We start from the raw sequence: 20310 nt of genomic DNA on the forward strand, positions 1-20310 counted from the left end.
ATCCTTCCATCTATCTATCCTTCCATCCATCTATCCTTCCATCCATCTATCCTTCCATCCATCTATCCTTCCATCCATCTATCCTTCCATCCATCCATCTATCTATCCATCTATCTATCCATCTATCTATCCTTCTATCTATCCTTCTATCCATCCTTCTATCTATCCTTCTATCTATCCTATCTATCCTTCTATCTATCCTTCTATCTATCCTTCCATCCATCTATCCTTCCATCCATCTATCCATCTATCCACCTATCTACCTATCCACCTATCCATCTGTCCTTCTATCTATCTACCCATCCACCTATCCATCCATGTTATGAGTGTGTTGTTGGCAGATGGGACATGGCTCATATTTTTCAAGGCTAAAAAAAGTATATGCAGAAAAACAAACAAAAATGGCTATTAATAGTGGCGCTAGCGATTATGAAGAGTATAGTACCGAGTAAAAAAAGGGAGGTACAAGGCTCACCCTGGAGTTCAAATTGATATAACCGTATGAATTTAGATTGAATACGTTTTGCCTGTAAACAGAAAGCAAAAAGTATGGTCACCATAAAAGGTCAAAAGAGTACACCAATGACTTTAGGGTCACATGTACTTGGCCTTACCGAAGGGTCACGAAGGGGACACACACCAATCTTGGGGGCACAAACACCCAAACCATCCAATTAAGGTGATTGCAGAAGTAGTAGTAGAAGAAAAGTTGAAGTGGTCACTGCATCAGCCATTTTGTTGAGTACAAACAAAAAGCATGGCGACATTCGGAGGTTCAAAAGGGACATCGACAGATTAGTGCTGCAAATACCTAGCAATAGTTGGAGTGGTCAAGTAGTAGTTAAAATACAATAACTCAATCTTTTCCAAAATCCCAAATGTATCTGCCTGTGCTTTTTTTAAACACAAGCTGGAAATTGATAACATAGTTTGTGCTTCCCGACATCTGGCATGAAATGATGTCAGCGGCGTCGTGTGGTGTGACAATGCTTGCCAGACACTTTGCGATTGCTTTCAACTTAAGAGCTTGGGACAAGGGCATCGTATAATGACCTTACTCACATCTGTCCTCCGGCATTCGTTTGGCTGCGATACATGTTGGTGTCGAAGTTCATGTTGAGTTGTTTGAGTTTCTGGGTGTTATGGGCTGTCATGTCGCGCCGTCTGTTAATGACTTCCTTATAAGTGACATCATTCAGACTGTTTAGTGAGGTAATTTAACACAGAAGAGTCAAAGGTGTCATTTAGCAGTGATTTGGGCGGTGACAGCGTGGCAGGCGAGACGTGCGGAACTGTCCCTGGTGCTGAAACGGACAGCTCCTTTGTTCCGAGCTTGCTTGTTGAAGATGTTCGACTTGGCCCGTAGTCACTTAAAATATTTGAGGAGCATTCTAGCATTGTTTTGTGTGCGTGTTGACATTTTCACACTTGGATAAACTACGTTATCTTTTTATATTTCACATCGGTGACATTCCCTCCACCCAGCATCGGCATGTGAATTATGCTAATTTGCTTCATACATATTTCATACAAGCCGTCTTAATTACGACATCAATTCCCGCCGTAGCTGCACTCGAGCTCTTCTGCCCTGTGCCTCGCTCAGGCGTCGTGGAGCGGCCTTTAGATTTCGCAATGATCACCAAACTCGATGTATATAGAATGATTTTATGGAATTGATTGTGCATTAATCTTGTTTTAAGCAATACAATGGACTGCACTGCTTAGCTACTACCAGTAGAGGTGGTGTTTGCTAGTTTAGCTGTCGAAAGAATTTATATCAGCTACACGGTTACCTTATTTAGCAACACGAGGTTGACAAAATATAACCCCCCCCCCCCGCCAACCTCTGTGATAGTAGAGGCTTCCCGTTCATTGAGTTGTGTGCCCCTCAACCTGTGTGTTGATTGAATTAGACCGTGCCGCCAACCCGCCACTCGAAGGCGATCCCGTGGAGAAGCACATCGACGGAAGCAGTTGGACGGCGAGCACAAGCGCTTGTGTGGCCGCGGGCGGACAGCCGGTGGTGGTGGCAGGAAAAGGGGGAAACACGCTCGGGGAGAGTACCGCTGATCACACGGCAGATTGGGAACCCTCCGAGCCAACGTCTGTCGCTCCACGCCTCGGGGGGGTGTAATGGGCGGAGCTAACCCAGATCTAGAAATTCCCTTGATTTCAAGGCAGTTGTTGATTAAGTCAAAGATTTTCATTCGCAGTGAATAAGTTGGAGAGGAAACAATTTCGTTCCCTCTAATCGTACACAATCTTTGTCAGGAATTTCCATTTTATTGTTACCAGATTTTCTTCAATTTATACATTGACTGTATTCAGGGCCGAGGCTGTAATTTTCACGGCGCAAGGTCACAACGCCTCCACTTTTCCACGTGAACCGGTTCAACACCCACACTTTTCCGCCGTTACCGCTTCAACGAGCACCGCACCATCAACATCAAGCAAGCTCAGCATCGCATATGCACGACGTCCCCTTTTGCAATCAAAACATTGACTTTGCCGATCAGATGAATCACGCTCCGGCAAATAAAGCACGAAGCGCGCCCGCCGCTTTTGATGCTTGCCGTTCCGAGGGCCTCCTGCTTTGACGCGGACCCCTGAGAGGCGGCTGGTGGGCCGAGCTCCCACTGTGGCAGATTGATATTTGTAATTTAAGGGAGGCTGTCACGCAGCATCCTCCAGATGGAGAGTGCCGCAGAGGCGGCGGCGTCCATTTAACACGCTTTGTTTAGGAATAATCATTTGGATGCGGGAGCTGAGGATTTTTCATTTCCAGGCGCGGTGGCTTTGAGGGTTCAAACCGCTCAATTATTGAGGAATGGGCGTGCAGTCACATGACCATAAAACAAAAGGGGGCTGCCGTATGGGATTTTCAAAAAAGGCACTGGTGCATCCTGTACCCTGTCAGGGTGGCGAGGGCTGTGATTTGTGCGCCTGCTGCAGCAATGCTAAGCTAGCCACGTTGTTTCTCCTCCTCAACTACCTTTGATATTTGTCTTTTATAAAGTCTTCATTCACCATAAGGAGCTCAAAGACAATTTGAAGTGATTAAAGGCCCCTTCAGAACAATCAAATGGGGAACAAACCATGTCTTAGGCAGTTAAGGTTCCACAGGTATGGTTGACTTTATATGCCTCGTTAAATCTAAGCAGCTCATGATGTGACAACAGCATCAAAGTCCTATTCATAATACAGTACAGTGGCTTTGCTCGGAATACGAAATGTGTTTAGCCGGAGAAAAAACAGGAAATAATCTTTTCCAGGATCCAACTGTGCCCATTATACATCCTTTATCAATTGTACAGGCAAGGCAATGTTATTCAACTGTGAAAATGAGTTAACCACTGTTTCTAAGTTGGATATTATCAACTGATTGGTTGGTACTAATTTGCTTAACTGCGTGAAATTAATTGTTGATGAATGAATTTTAATATTATTGCAAAGTTTTATTTATTTATTCATTTATTTATTTATCCCACAGTATAATACTACTAAGAAGGCAATTTCCCCGAAAAACAAACAATTTTGATATTTCAGAAAATATTATAATTTCTTGACAAGGTGAATCGATTTTTATTTTTTTTATTTTAGCAAAATTATATTAAAAAAGTTAACATGTGATTTTGTAGATTTTCAAGTTTGTGCATTATAGGGCAGGGACTCCATCTAGGCTAACATAAAAGCTAAAATTTTTATGTCGTACTACTAAAATAAACTTGCTTTTTTAAAGAAAATGCATCTCTAACATCACAAATTCGATTCAAGAAAACGTATAAAAAAAATTTACATGATAAATGTCATACAAGTATGAAACTTAAAATGAAGAAAAACGCCCTGTTGACCACGGTACAAATATTAACTCACCAGCTGATTCCGAGCTACCCTAGGGAACATTAGCGGCTAACAATAGCGGCTCCTCTCTTCTTGCACTTGTGTTAGATACCCAGAGGGTGCAAACAAAGCACATGCGAATCGTCCAACCGACCGCGACCGTGAATCATACCTTTGCCATACTTACATACGATGATGTATTGGTGCTTTGGTTAAGGTCCGCTCAGGTTAAGGCAAAGATCACGGTGACACACTTTTAGTCAAGGCTCTGCGCACGATGTCGCCGAGGGGCCTTGACGACTTGATGATGTATGAGAACAGGGTGAATATAAGGATCTTAAAAGCCTCGCTTTTCCCCCGCTTTCAAGTAGGAGACGTCTGTACTTGGTTAAACAAGCGTTTGTCTTGTCTGGATTGATGAAGGAGGAAAATATTTCATCATTATATTGTCATGAGAATTCTGTTGGAAATCTTAGAAAGGTAAAAATACCTGTCTGCTAATTGTGCTAGCTGCCAATAAGCTGAAATTGGAATATTAGTAGCATAGCCCAAAAGTGTATGTAAGAGAACAGCAGGTTCATCGTTTGACTTCCTGACAGTTACATCATACTCTGAAACATCCATCCATCCATCCATCCATCCATCCATCCATCCATCCATCCATCCATCCATCCATCCATCCATCCATCCATCCATCCATCCATCCATCCATCCATCCATCCATCCATCCATCCATCCATCCATCCATCCATCCATCCATCCATCCATCCATCCATCCATCCATCCATCCATCCATCCATCCATCCATCCATCCATCCATCCAGCCCACCCACCTTTCCTCGTTAGAAAACGGTTTGCATCTCTGAGATGTTGCTTCTGTACTTTTATTCCATCTTCATGACTTTAACCACTAGCCTCTGGAAGTTGAGCCTGGTGTCAGTAAAAATGTTTTAGGTCCATCTCTACAGTTCTTAAAATGTTTCTTTTGTTGGATGATTTCTCCACCTCTGCTTAATTCTTCTTTGGGCCATTCGAAAAGGTTGTAGTATTGTCTTTGGACTTTGGATTGATTGATTTCCCCATCTTCTCCCCAACTTCATAATTGCTTTCTTATCAGCCAAAACCAGATTGTGGATTTTTAACTTGGTTAGACTGCTAACGGGTATATGTAGTCTTCACGTGCAAAACCTGAATAATTAATGTAGAAGGTCATACCTGTCAGTCACATGTTCCAAACCTTTTGATGAAATAAAACCAAAATGAAGAAATCAGCCTCACCGTTCGAATACTTTTGGAGGGTAGCTACAATATCATAAAAAACTGCAGAATGATCTATGAACTGTGTTACCTTCTTTCCACATCCAACCCACACATTGTAAAGCCTGCAGGAAGGTAAAGAGGAACCGAGGAACCTCACCTTTATTTTCTTTCCTGTAACATATACAAACACGTCTTGGGGAAAACTGTCCGACCAACCCAATGTTCTACAGGATGAAATCCCTTTGAAACGATAATTTCAGAATTGGCATGGAAAGCAACGTGCCGCCATGTTCCTTTGAGACGTCGCTTCTGCAAATCTCTGAGCTTGCAGTTACTCGTAAGAGCGACGTCGGAATCAGATTTGCTCGCAGCAGTGAAATATTAAGCCGCCGTCTCTCGGCGGACTGCGGCACGAGTAAGGAGCGACCAGGGACTCCATTTTCTGTTTGCCTTGTCAACTCGCTTCCGAAAACGACTTCGATGGCCTCTGCTCTCAAGCTGTGTAGTCCAAAAAAAAGCCAAACAACAAAAAGAGGGCCATGTGAGATCTGGTGAAGAAGCAATCGAAGACGACGGGCGGCGAGAGAGGGCTTGCTGATGTTTGTAGACATTTCATTTTGTCATCTGCTGTGCTGTGTGTTACCCCGCTATGAGTCTCCAGGGGTGCACAGGGCTGCAATAAATATGCTGTGTGCTGAGCAGCCATCTCTGATGTCGCCAAGCGGATACCAGCTCTTAGCTCCCTCGCTCTGTAATGAGTGCGCCTCCAGTCTGAAGCCACTCTGATCTTTTAAACTCGCCGCACAAAGAGTTGTCCCAAACTGTTTCCAAATACATTCAATCTGTCCGATTTCTGTTCTGATGATCCCATTCAGCCTTTCCTGTTTTTTTTTTTCCCCGCACTTACTAAACTTGTCTTTTCACGTATCGCCTCAGGCCAGTGTTAAGCGATTTTTTTTTTTAAGTTGAGTCTCAGGTTTAGTTCTGTTTCGATCGAGATTGGTAGTTTTGAACTCATTCAGGTTCAGCCCAGTTAAAATAGTCAGTAGTTGTCAATGGCATGAATGAGTTAATTCGTCAAGAGTGAATCGACTAAGTCGAGGATTTTCGTCTTGGAAAGCAATCGTTTCCAATTGGTGTCATACTGTTGGACCATTATAGTCATTATTGTTACCTGATTGACCTGGTGATCCTGAAAGGGGGATCCTTCCATCTGTGGTCCCTTCTCAAGGTTTCTCAAGGTTTTTTTTGAGTTTTTCCTTGCCCTTTTGGGAGCTTAAGATCGGGAGATCAATTGTTGTCTATGTGAAGCCCTTTGAGACTGTTTGTGATTTAGGGCTATACAAATAGACTTGACTTGACTTGACTTGACTTGACCTGACTTGACCTGATAAACAACCACCAACCAACTTTTTGTTAATTGATCAACATGGTCTTCTAGTTAACCGTGACACGTCTCAAAATTGTATTTTCTCCAGCTACCTTGTACCAACATTCCCTCCCTTTGACTAATATCAAGGATAAATATTTTTTTCTCCACTTCGAGCGATGATGAGAATCGAATAAAATATAACTTTATTGTCCCTATTGCAGGAACAGTGAAAATCAGTGTGGCATCACCTCATCATTAGCAGTGTTGACCATAAAAATTAGGTTTTGCTAAAAAGTTTAGGATCAGATCTTTTGTTGTCTCTGCAGGGTAGACAAATGCATTTCATGGCGTGCTGCTAAATGCTGTTTTTGACAATTGCGGTTTGAGACTTTTATGCTCCACAGTGGTTCGGAAGTGATTGTCCGGGGTGGGGGTCCTCAGTAATTCCACTGGCTTTCCGCAGTTGTCTGCCAGTGTAAATGTCTCTGAGGGGAGTTAGAGTAGATCCAATCACCCACTTTGCCGCTTTCACTACTCGCTTTAGGCCTTTCCTGTTCTTCGCAGTACAGCTGCTCAGCCAGTGGATCAGCATACTCTCCGTGATGGATGTGAAGAAGCAAGTGTTGGGCTGCATTATTTCCTGAGGAAAGCTTGAGTCTAGAGAGATGGTGGTGGACCAGGTATGGTCTGTTGAGACGTGGAGTCCGACAAGCTTAGAGCTTGCTACCCACACAAGAGACACTTGTCTTTTTCCATTTCCTTATTTTAAAACATCTCATTAAAACTGATCCATTAATGTTGCCTTTTCACCGTTTCCCCACAGTACTATTTTCAAGTACTTTGGCAAGTCGTAAATAGATCCAATCACATTTGAGGACAATTTAGAGTCCCAAGCTTTCATATTTGTAAGCATTTAACACAATTTAGGGCCTCCATGAACACAATTGCCCGCTATAAAGCCTACAGATCAACATGGAAGCACCAAACAATAAGAGCTTAGCGAACATTCATTTTTTTTTTTTGCCAGGAGACATCAATACGATCGCAATGCTTGCAAAGCGCTGTCACGACATTGCATCGTCATTGTCAAGGGTCAGAGGCATCAACTTCATGTTGCTGTTCAACCCGTCATATGCTATGTGTAGCTATGACACACGGTCAGTCATGTTCTTGGCCTTAGCAATGATCTGGCACCTCTTCTTCCTCCTGCATCTCACACCTCCAGGCTAAACAGTCTGGCTTTGCAGGATGTCGGATAAGGAATGCTTTGGCCTGCAAGACTCCATGATGGAAAAAATGGAATTGCCATTTGAAGCACAAAAAGCGGCTAAACACGTAGCCCGTGTCGGCAATCCACAGAGGCCGAGTCGGTGCTGGTGTTCACAAGCATTGTGTTAAAGGAAATCAATCTGAGAGGGCTACACAATCCCTCTTTCTGAGACCGGCAGGAGTGTTTTCACTCATATACTGTGCAAATCTGAAAAAACAGATCTCCTCCAAGCACTTAACAAAAGTGAGAAGCATTTAACAATTTCTCAGATTGAAAATAAATGGTTCCTTTTTTTGAAATCATACCTGATGGATAATTCGCAAGGTCTGCAGAAACTGGAAAAGCATCAGGTTTGTGAGGAGACAGAAAGCATGCAGGCCTTCAAGAAAGTTGCCTACCCATGTTGATTTGAATTCTTGGTACCGCACTTTGATAGCTGTGGGATTTTTTTTAACCAGCTAATCTCGGTCAACTAAATAAAACAGAGAAGAGCAGGTAGGGGTTTCCTGCTCAGATTTGAATTTCCTCAGTATCCCAAATTGTTCCTTTAGCCAGTGAAGGTCATATATCTTGTAAGGAGGCTTTTAAGAAGTCGAAAAGGTGCTCGGAAAAGTTTCTGAATTACTGCCGGCTTGGACTGAACACATTAAGCTACTAACGTCGATGCTTTCTTTTCTTGGCATAAACACTCACTTTGCAATTAAAACTAATTTATGAATGACTTTTGTTCGGAGTAGTTAAGTTTCATGGTCATTTCAGAAAAAGACCTTCGGTTTTGAAGAAGAAACTCCTTTCAGACACCTGAGTCCTTCATTCGCTGTTTACATCTCCATCGTGATGTTAAGAAGGTTGTGCTATTATATTTGAAAGGCCCGTTAAATGTCTGCTATGTCCTGCTAAAGAACCAAGATGGAATATCTGCACCCAAAAAAAATTCACGATTGTTCATTCGAAGGGTGACGTCTAGGATTTCATCGTCATTTTGATGGAGTCGCGACGGAATTTTAAGCATGGATCAAAAGATCAATTCAGCAAGTTGTGCTCGGCAAGGAACATTTCTGGAACGCCCCCGCTGGGAAGGCGCACTGAGGCTGGATCAAACCCGCGACACAGCTGTATCACTCCGATGTGGGCCCCGCTGGGATGCCAGCGGAATGTCACCCGATTTTCTTCCTTTTGCTCCCGGCAGAATTCCAGCGGCCACAAGAGGGCCTTGAGATTTTGTCGTAAACAAAAACTATGTCAGCAACAACCATGTTATCTCCGCAGAACATGCATGAAGAGTGCAATATCAATCTTAAAATTTTACCTTGAAGTTTGAATGCCCTAATTTCAAATTTGACCAGCATTTGCATTAGACCTGATTTCAGAAAGCATCAAAGCAGGAACTCTCCTGTGTGCGTTTCGCTTTTCTCCCTTGGAAGCCTTTCGGAAAATATGATGGTTGATAAGGCAGAAGTAAAAACAGCAAAGACTCCCGTGCATTTTCTTTTTCATTGTCAGATGGTTGGAAATGACTACTTCTTGTTTTTGTCCCTTCCTGTTGACTTGTTAGCGATCTCACTCTGAGCCAACCTACTTTTCATACTTGGGTGTGGATCTTCTGTGACTGGCCTCATCTGTTTGACTCTAAGAAGGAGCACTTAGCGAAGATGTAGCTCGCTGCATTAGCTTCTTGTGCTAACAAACCGCCACATCCTGATGAAATGGTATGTTGCGTGTGAATGTTTGAGGTTGAGTGGAATGAATTATTCCCAGTAGAATTATTCTCAATGTCAATTGCGTCTAGTGGTTGTTCACTTTGGAGGTTGCAGATGTTCTCTGGGTACTTCCTCCTGAATCCAACAAATATGTTAAATGAAGACTAAATTGTAATTTGTTCATTGTGTGATTAATGGGGAATGGTAGTTTGTCCATTTCCATATTTCCTGTGACCCTAACCCTAACCCTAACCCTAGCCCTAACCCAACCCTAGCCCTAACCCTAACCCTAACCCACCCACCTAAAGTCCGCTGTGATAGGCTCCAGCACTTTTCATTTTCAATTGCAAATACGAATGTCGGCTAAAAGTCAGAGCACACGGGAAATTTGCAAATCAAGCTCGATTCGTTTGTCTTTGCCATTTGTGTTGTACAGATGGGCCGATAGAAGGATGAAGCGATAATTGAAGTTTCCACTTACTCGTATCCCTCTTATCTTTTGTAACCTTTTCTCAGCTCTTCATCTCCCTGGCCACCTCCTCCTCCTCCTTCTTGCACTCCTTTCCTTTCAATTTCTTCCACTTCTGTCTATTCCCAGGCAAGCCCTAGTGGAGCGCAGAATCGATTTTTAAACAGCCAGGACTCGGGGGAATGAGCGGGGGTACCGTTATTGGCGTCGTTTAGGCTCCATTGATACAAGGATGCTTCTTGCGGACCACGGGATGGGCTCTACCATGGATACTTCATTGCGCATGCTTTTTCCTCGCTGCTTGAAAACAACTCAAGACGGCATTTTCTGCCTTTAGGGGGCGTTGTTTTTAAGTGAAATGTCGCAGCGTAGTGCTTCATCCAGCGCAGTTGAGATAAGAAAAAAAATAAGCTCAGCAAATGTACGCTGCTATTCTTCTTGCAGTTTTTTTTTTTCCCATTTGCAACATATGGTAACAAATCTGCCACAACAGGACAGCAGGTGTGTGTCTGTCGAGGAGCTCAAGTGTACAAAGCCAATCACAGGCCTCTTTCTCCGCTCTAGGATTGAAAGCTTTCATGGAATGCTTCGGCAATTTCAGACCATGCCGAGGTTTACCTTAGCTTGGGCCAAGGTTGTGCTAGTTAAAGTGAAAGATGCACCCGGAGCTTCTGCCTCCAGGGAGAACAACTGCATGAAAATAAAAATCTAATGTTATGCTGGTGATAGTCGAGTTAAACCTGGATTTTATACGACATGCTTCTTGTGACCCCATTTTTTGCGTGGCTGTGTGGCCCAGTTTGGATCAGCGACATAGCAGGAAAACAACACAATCGTTTCTTCATACAAAATACCAACATTGCCGCAACCTTCATGATATAGTAATTATGAACTGTCAAATATGGATACAGTTTGTGTCTAGCATGTAAAACTGATTTTATCGTGCCGTTTTTGTAATATTTGGCAGCTCGCTACTTGATTTGATGTTGATTTCATAAATACAGGTCCAATATTGCAACTACTCGTACCGATATTTAAGAAGTAAAAAGTAATTGATGTATCCTTTTGGAGTAATTGACTAATATAATACTTCAGAAACAATGGAAGAGTTAAAAAAAATGTACAAAATCATCACTCTAGAACACATTTGAACATTTTAAGCTTATGTTGAATTTATATTAAAACAAATCAAATAAAAAAATAAAAATTGATTTCATAAATACAGGTCCAATATTGCAACTACTCATACAAATATTTAAGAAGTAAAGTAATTGATGTATCCTTTTGGAGTAATTGACTAATATAATACTTCAGAAACAATGGAAGAGTTAAAAAAAAAATAATGTTCAAAATCATCACTCTAGAACACATTTTAACATTTTAAGCTTATGTTGAATTTATATTAAAACAAAACATAAAAAAATAAAACTAAGCGTGTGTACTTTTTTTCTGATTTTGATCAAATAAGAAAACAATTTTAAAATCTAATAGTTTTAAAAAATTTAAATGATTCTCAAAGTGTGATCTTGGTATTCTTATTTTGGTGGACTGCTCAGTATTTTATGCCTTGGTATTAAAACAATTGAAAACCACAGCTTTAGAAGATATTATGCTGAATGATAGATTGACCCCCCGCCCTTAAAAAATATTGGCGCTAAATCACTGCACAATAGCACGATATCATTTTTGTTGGCAATATCACAATAATATTGTTTCTGAAGTTATTCTGTGGGTCATATACCAACATCTCAATAATAAGAATATTTAGCATATGTGCGATGAGTAGTTTGAACAAAAGATTTTAAGAAGTTCTAAGTACAAATTGATAAAAGAAACATCTCCATGTACATATTATGCTCTGTGGCCAATTTCTTCAACAAATCCAATACATATTTGATTTAAGACATTATAAGAACAAATTGATAAAAGAAAAGTCTCCATGTACATGTCCTACTCTGAGGTGACAATCTGCGGCCAATTTCTTCAAAAAAAAAAAATCAATACATATTTGATGGCTCGTTTACTATTTTTTTTTTAGGCTGGAAAAATCTCCCAACACATTGATTGGATATATTTTAGATCAACTGATTTCTTTAGGGAAACAAATGAAGCTGAAAGACTTAATGGGATTGTAATTAGACCCTTTAAATGATTTCATACATTTTTATTAAAAAAAAAAAAAAAAGCAAATCTCAGAATTGAATGTGTGTCTGTGTGGCGTCACTGGTGGCCTGCTAAGTCTTTGCTTGCTTGCCATCAAAGACAGTATTGACTGCAAACCAGTCATCCTTAAGACGGCTGACAATGAGCCACATAGCTGAGAGCAAATCAACTAGCTCTGCGGGGAAATGCCTCGTTTGCTGCTCTCCTCAATCCCGTCAATGTGCCTGCGTGACATAATAACCTGGCAGCTCACTCTAACATCAGACAATTCAGCTTCCTTTTGGAAACGATGCACTCAAACCACCCGGACTGTGGCAAATTCCAAAAAAAAAAAAAAAAAAATCACATTACATATTATTAATTATAGTCCTTAAAGAGCATGTGTCTGTTTCCTCCTTGTTTTCCATCTGGGCTCTTCATTCATGACTTTCTCAACACAGCTGTATGCAAAGTACTGCTCATAAAGTCAAATATGAGAAGAAATACAATAAAAACACAAAATAATGACATCAAAAGAGTAAACAAAGTAGATCCTGGTTGGCTGAAATCTGAAGTGGACAATAGGAGGAATGTGCATATGAACTTTGGTTTATTTATTTATTTATTTAGCGAATGCAAAGTCCCTAAGCCAAGCAGCTGCCTCCTGGTCTGTTGTATGGAGGGTGACCAACCCTCAAAGTCTGTGGAGAGGACAAACTTCTATGATGTGTTGCTCCTCTCCACAAGCACACACAGTGGGATGGGGCTACTGCCCTATTTGTGAAGGCTGGCCAAGCAGGGGCCATGTCCAGTCCTGAAACGATTGAGTGTGGACCATTGTCTTCTTGAGAGGTTGGTGCCAGGGACCTGATGGTTGGGGTCTTGCACCAAGTGTTTGTTTGGGACAATGGATCAGGGTCCCTCGTCGCGCCCCCTGTCAGTACCCGGGCTTGCCCAGGGAAGCAAATGATCCCATCAGCAGACTAAATTTCGAGAGACGACACCTGAGAGCCAAGTCAAAGAATCCTAGTCGCAGTCCCAAAGCCGATGAACTTTGGTGGCCATTGGTCGTAGTTTTTGATCGTTTAGTGATTACAGATAAATAACTGCGAGACAACCCCAAGGAGGTCAGCTTGTCGAAAATTTAAAAGTTGGACTTGGAAAGATTAGGGGCATAAGGCTTCCAGCGATGTGTGCACCTCTTTTCCAGATAAGTGGCGGAAGGAGTACCCCATTAATGGACTAACCCTAACCCTAACCCTAACCCGTACAAATTCATAACTCATTCAGTTTAAGTCTACATCTAGCAGCAGAGGTCCGAGTTAAAAACGAAACTTTAATGGTTGAATAAATTTAAAAACCAGGAGTTACTGTAATTGACAGAATCCAAGTACAGCAACAATTTGATAGCAAGTAATTGAAAATAGCACCTGAGTAACCATTATCACTTCTTCCCCGCCACGGAAGTTTCCTGAGTGCTCGAATCGGTCTGATAGGTGCATGTATGCTGTCGGATGGAACAAAAAGAGCAGCGAGAATGCGAAGCGGTTCAGGACAGCGCGGTAATTAATCTCACTCAGCGAGCCACCGAGAGCGGTGCATGATGGGACGGAGGCAGGGCATAGCTCAGTGAGCCTTGCTTGTTAGCGCCAACCTCCTATGGGCAGCCTCTGGAGACGAACAAGGTCTGCCCGTGGTCAAAAGCATTTAACAAACATCTGCTGCTTGGCTCGACCCAGTTCATCATTCATAGTCGGCTATGATTTACGTTGTCACGGTGACAAATAATACTATGGGTGCAAATGGGGGTTTTAAAATAAAAACCTTCTTTGGTCTGTGATCTAAGTCACAAATAAGTGGCGACAGAATTAATAGGCCTTTTAATATGTAACTTGGACTTAACCAAGAAGAGTTTTTAGTATGGATGGACATTTTAACATATTTTTATTGACAGATTGTTTTTTAATTCATATTTTATGAAACGAGATTTTTTTTTTTTCTTTGACACTTCTGATGTGTTTCAAAGTATGGTTTTAACTTTTGGTTTGTCCCATCAATGCTGGCCACACACACAGTTATGCCTCACTCCCTTTCTGAACGAGCCCACAATTTTTTAAAATCCTGGCTTGGTACCTGTAGTGGCTATATTGGACCAGTACTACCTGTGAATGGAACCCACGCCATCTCCTTTCAAATACAATGTAGTGGGTTTGGATTAACCACTTCAGATAGGCCAGAATCAGAATCTGAATCAGATTCTGAATCTGAATCAGAATCTGAATCTGAGTTAGAATCTGAATCTGAATCAGGTCGCCAGAATTACAGTAATTGACTCTTCATAATTTGTCATGGATGCAACTTAAAACCTGAAAAGTTTAGGAACATCAAAACAGTGGACTTGGAGTATCATTTCTCTCCCAACTTGTCTGCTTTGAATAATTCTTCATTCCCCTTTAATTGCGTTGTTTGACTCCAGCGGCTTGCACGGCGTTATTGAATTAAATATCAATTCATGTGTCTCTCGCTGCATCGCTTCAAAGGTTTCTCTGGACAGCGGCCAACTGCATAGCATATCAATAATGTAGCGTTTCACCGAACGCTGGCTGCTATGCTGTATATACGGTACTCGTATACAGTACAGCTGAGACGTACATGCTCATCCCACGATAGCTCTCCTATGATCTCGTAGTATTTTTCCACCTGCCCAGTTCGCATTTATTTTTCCACAGTTATTCCTCATGCATTATTAATCAAGAGGTACTATTGGCCTTGAAGTACAGAACGTGTGCGGGGAAAACTTTTCATTTCTTTTATTTACAGCATTGTGCTCCGAGCAGTGCCCTTTCCACCCACTCCCATAACTGTGCTACTTTTCATCCTTAAGTATTTGTTTTATTAAACATTATATTCTGATAATAAATAGTTCCTGTCATGATTTATTCATAGCACTTAATGTTTAAAATGCTGTTTGTACATATTTGAGAGTGAATGTTTTTTAGTCTATTATGCAGTTTGTCCATTTAGGAAATAAAATGACAATATTGTATGTACTTTGAAAGAAATGAGAATGTAAGCGTGGATATTTGACTGAAGGGCGCTTATGCGTGCTTTCAGGACAGGACAAGTTAGGTCCAACTTTGACCTTGTGGCGCTGAGTTGAGAGATTTTTGTTTTATAGTCGAACCCATCCGTCTTGTTTACATGGTTGAAATTGATGCCATGTTTCGCCGGTATTAGTTGGCGCAGTAAAAAATCAATCTGGATGGATGGATGGATGGATGGATTTATGGATGGATGGATGGATTTATGGATGGATGGATGGATGGATGGATGGATGGATGGATGGATGGATGGATGGATGGATGGATGGATGGATGGATTGATTTTTGAATGGATGGATGGATGGATGGATGGATGGATTTTTGGATGGATTGATTGATTTTTGGACGGATGGATGGATGGAGGGAGGGAGGGAGGGAGGGAGGGAGGGATGGATGGATTTTTGGATGGATGGATGGATGGATGGATGGATGGATGGATGGATGGATGGATGGATGGATGGATGGATGGATGGATGGATGGATGGATGGATTTTTGGATGGATGGATGGATTTTTGGACGGATTGATTGATTTTTGGACGGATGGATGGATGGATGGAATGATTTTTGGACGGATGGATGGATGGATTGATTGATTTTTGGACGGATGGATGGATTGATTTTTGGACGGATGGATGGCTGCATGGATGGATTCATTTTTTTTTCAGCGGAATACCAAGTTTTCATGCCCCCAAAAAGGTGATTCAAATTTTGGAAGATTAATAACAATCAGTCATCTAAAGCATTGTGGCTTGTATTGTTGGGGGGGGGAAAGAAAATATGACTTGGATGCTTGCATAAAGTTTTTCCAATTGACTTCCCATTTTCGGTCTCTGTAACCTTCCAACAAGCTCACGCTTTAGTATGATTGTAAATTTGTCTACCCGTAATTGCTTTCGCAAACATCTGCACAGACGGGTGGTGCAGATGTGCGCTGTGGTCGTTACACGACTTCCTGCCGCTAGCTCGTCGGCTCAACGACGCCGAGCGCACGTCTTTCCTCGGAGGCGTTGGGAGCAGGTGTGTTTGAGGATGTGCACAAAGACATGCCGTGCGATCCTGCCGGCGCTCATGCATGAATCGTGCGCACATCATTGTACTCGTCTGCCTCCTGCTTTATTTATTACAGACTGACGATAACGGAAGGCAGTTCACCAGTTCAGGGTGAACCTTGCCTACTGCCCGGAGATCGCTGATATAAGCCCCGGCTCACCCTCGTGAGGATAAGCGGTTCGGAAAATAGATGTATAACAAAAAACCTCCCTGATATCTTGAGTCATCCAGCATATGTACCATTTTCTGTACTCCCCTGAGAGTGAACACAACAAATAAATTACATTTGTGCCATTTTGAGAAAAGAACCCAGAACTTTTTCCATGCTCCGCTGCCTTGAAAAACGTGTTTTTAAATATTCAATATTTTACTGTTTGTTGTTATTGTAAAGTTCTGCTGTTTCTTCAATCGGGCCTTTTTTTTTGGCTCCACTGCAAGCATGAATTAATAAAGTAAAAAAATAAATAAAAATAAATCAAAGGCAAGGGGTCATCTCTGCCCTGAAAACTAGATGGTGTCAAGCACTGTATGGTTTTACGTGTTTGTTTTAGAGTCCAGCTTAGTCGCTGACAACAGAACCTAAAGCTAAAGGTGACGCCAACATGTAAAATACTCAAATTAGGTCATGTTGGTGTCAGTAGCGACCTTAAAAAAAATAATAATAATAATCAAGGACAAGAAGTACAAAGCTTGGCAACGTGATAAATGCAACTGCTGCAATGGTACGAGAGCAAAACTGTCACCAAAGTAGCTGAAAACCAGTTTTTAATAGTTTCCAATCGTTTCTTTCTTCATCTCTCGATAGTGTTTCCTTAATTTTTCCCAATAATCTACAAAACAATTTTATTTAGCTGCCTCTTTATAGTGTTGCAACAAAAGTGTTTGCTGGCTTTTTCCAAGGACCACAACGCACCTCTGTGTGTTAAGATGTGAGACCGATGATGTCATGGCTGGCAGAACCCGAGTCCCAGTGCGCTTGCCGAGCCGAGACATGAGCTGGACGACATTGTTCCTTTTCAATCCGACCGCAAGCTTCCAGTCTGAGACTGCGGTCGAGCGAATCAAAGTATAATTGGCGTATTTCCCATGTTGGGCAGCTACAGTGTGGTCATTGAAGGGATGCAAATGACATTATTTAGGAGGCATTCACCCAAATAAACTCCTGGCTAATTAGTGGACTTTGATTTGCTTGTGTGACCAACTGTGTGTACTGTGCAGCTGCTCTCTGGTGGGCTTCAAGGAGCAGGTCTGTTTACTGGGTTCATTCAGAGGGCTAACTTCTTCCCAACTATTCACGTGCGGCACGATGCAGACAAAAGCATTCAAACACTTTTTAATCAGTCAATCACAAGTTGGACTCGAGCCTTAGTTACCCATAATTAAGTGTCCATCTCGACCAAAACATTCTGGACAATTCTTCTTCTCAAACGTTTCCATACAAAAAATTAAACATGTTCTCACAGTTCCACCAAAAGCAATATCTCTGGTGATCCTTCATCTGTGGATTCGATGATTTGTAATTTTTATCTTGACAACAAAAGAGAGCAGAATCCAAACTCCAATGTGTGCTCGTAATTTGGATGAGGACACCCGAGTGGGCCTCACAGTGCGAGTTTGAGGTAGTAAAATTTAAACTGTTACGTACAAATTTGGGTTACACAGAGACGTCAGTCTGTTGTCTATCCTCAACCTGGGCACCTTTCGTCCCTCAAAATAATCGTCCTCCATCCCCGTCTGTCCTCATCCTTGAGGAGGGCTTCTGATCCTAGTCAGTTCGGGAAAAAAAAGTCCAAACAGATGAGGAACCCAATTTGATTATAATGGTAGAGTGCATATATCAGAGTATCTGCACCATACTGCGGCTGCCATAGAGTTTTACAAAGCCTCACTTATTTTTATTTATGTATATATTTTTGTCAAGTGTTATACGAGTTATAAAATATGAAAACTCAAGGCCCGGGGACCAGATACGGTCCGCCAAATCATTTTATGTGGCCCGCGAAGACAAATTGTGCATCAAATTGGTGTGTCATTACTAGAATTCCAAATTGTTTTCGCTTTTAATATCTTTTTCTTTAAATATTTGACCAGTTTTTACTCGTCTGATTTGAAAACGAGTTATTTGTAGCTTTTATTGTATATGATATGAGGTGCTCATACATTTATTTCGGTTGACAGTCGTAATGGCCCTCAAAAAGAAGATATGACTACAAAAAAAAAACTAGTTTGACACCCCTGCTGTAGAGTGACCAGGTCAGAAATACTAATTGTTCTTAAAAGACCCAAGGTAATCGTCAATATTGTTACAATATTTTTTTTTAGAATTTTATTTCAGTTTACGTTTAAACAGGCTCAACAGACACAGGAGTAGCATATTTTGATTTTCAGTAGCACAAAATGATCTCCTCATATGTCCCATTCTCCAGGACAATTTTTGTGTTATTTTGTATATTTAAGGGAGCAGGTGTCTCCATTTGTAGACATATAATTGTAGTACTGTCGCTAAAATAAGGGAGTAAATCAACAACTGTCCATTTAGTGCAGCAAAAAAATCAACATTTGCCTGTATTTTTTCTGTGGTGTGTCCTTGTGTGGTTCCAAAAAAGAAAATGATTGAGGAGAGAAAGGCTTCTTGTCCAAACGTACGCTTTGAGAGGCTCCTTTCATTAGCTATGCTAATCTGCTTGACACGTGACCCTTGCTGCAGCTCGCTGGCTCCCCGTTCCATGTCGGTTTTCTCCTTTTCAAATGCCAGGGTCCTCTCCTCTTCTTCTTGTTTAACTTTCCGGATCATTGGCTTCTGTTTTTGCATGTTCTCATACACACTGACAGAAATATGATGTGACTTGAGAATTCAAGACTCTTCCGGATGGATTCCTGTAGATCTGACTCTACACATATATTCTACACAGATGATTGTTTCCATCATTGACCTGACAGTTTGGACCTGAAGGCAGAAAGTAAAACTTTAAATAATACAAAAAAGTTGAAATATTTTTATCATTCATAGGTTAGACAATTTCATGGATAATTAATTAATCATGTCTGAGGCAAAATTGAATGCAGTAATTGGCAGCAGCCAGCAGAGGCGCTGTTCACTGATTCGTTTTGTTTAGAACAATAAATCTTTGACTTTGATTATTCTGCACCTTTAGAAATAGGATCAGAACATTCAGTAGTTATTTCTCCGACTTACCTCGACGAAAAAAAAAGCCGTTTGATGAATACGGTGCAATAACCTAATGCTCTGCGATAACAACTATCTTCTTTAATTATTATTTTTCTTTCTCGTATAAGGCCAAATTCATACATCAGCAACTAGCTCTAATTTCGGATGTCCCGATTAGAACATAATTACCTCATGTTAGATGATGTCATTTACTCTGAGATGATGAGGTGTTGAAAATGGCTAACCTCTGTCAATTAATATGATATATGAGTCGATAAGGGATATAGGAGGGATATTTGCTATAACTCGGTTAGTCAAGAGGTAATGATTTGAAATTCCCTCGCCTTGCTGTAATGACGACGGCTATTAAAAGTGCTGTTTCTTACACGTGTAATTATTTCTTTATTGATTTGTCAGCATCTCGGGGAATGGTTTTTTCCATGACATATATCTAGCGGCTGTGATAACCTGTCCCATTTGCAATCATGAGAGACCCCCACCTTCTTCCAGGAGAAGCGAGGAAATGTGGATGTGAGGGACTGATTTTGTGACTGTGGTCCATTGTTATCGTGTTTGGAATAAATAATTTTTTTTCACGGGCCGCATCGTAGTCATTGTTTCCCTCGGAGGGGCTTTATGATTATCAAAGTCTTCTATGTACATTATAGAAACAAAACGGACTGACTAGTTTTGAAATTGAAGATCAAAATATTTTAAAAAGACAAATGGTAAAAAAAAATTGCAAGCAATATCTCTATTTTTATTAAAAGTAAATTTATAAAATAAATAAATAAATAAATAAAATAAAAGACAATTTATCATTTTAGTGATGACACAAAGTAGATGCAAAATTTGTCTTTGCGGGCCACATAAAATAACGTGGTGGGCCGTATCTGGTCCTCAGGCCTTGAGTTTGATACCGATGGTGTGTCTTGT

General features: G+C 41.2%; 1 protein-coding gene across 5 annotated transcripts in view; it reads left to right on the forward strand.

Moving 5' to 3' along the window:
• Window positions 1–20310, forward strand: part of il1rapl1a (interleukin 1 receptor accessory protein-like 1a) — a 181681-nt gene that overhangs the window by 14022 nt on the left and 147349 nt on the right. The window lies entirely within an intron of this gene.

The sequence above is a fragment of the Syngnathus scovelli genome, chromosome 8 (genome assembly GCF_024217435.2).
Source record: "Syngnathus scovelli strain Florida chromosome 8, RoL_Ssco_1.2, whole genome shotgun sequence".
NCBI lineage: Eukaryota > Metazoa > Chordata > Actinopteri > Syngnathiformes > Syngnathidae > Syngnathus > Syngnathus scovelli.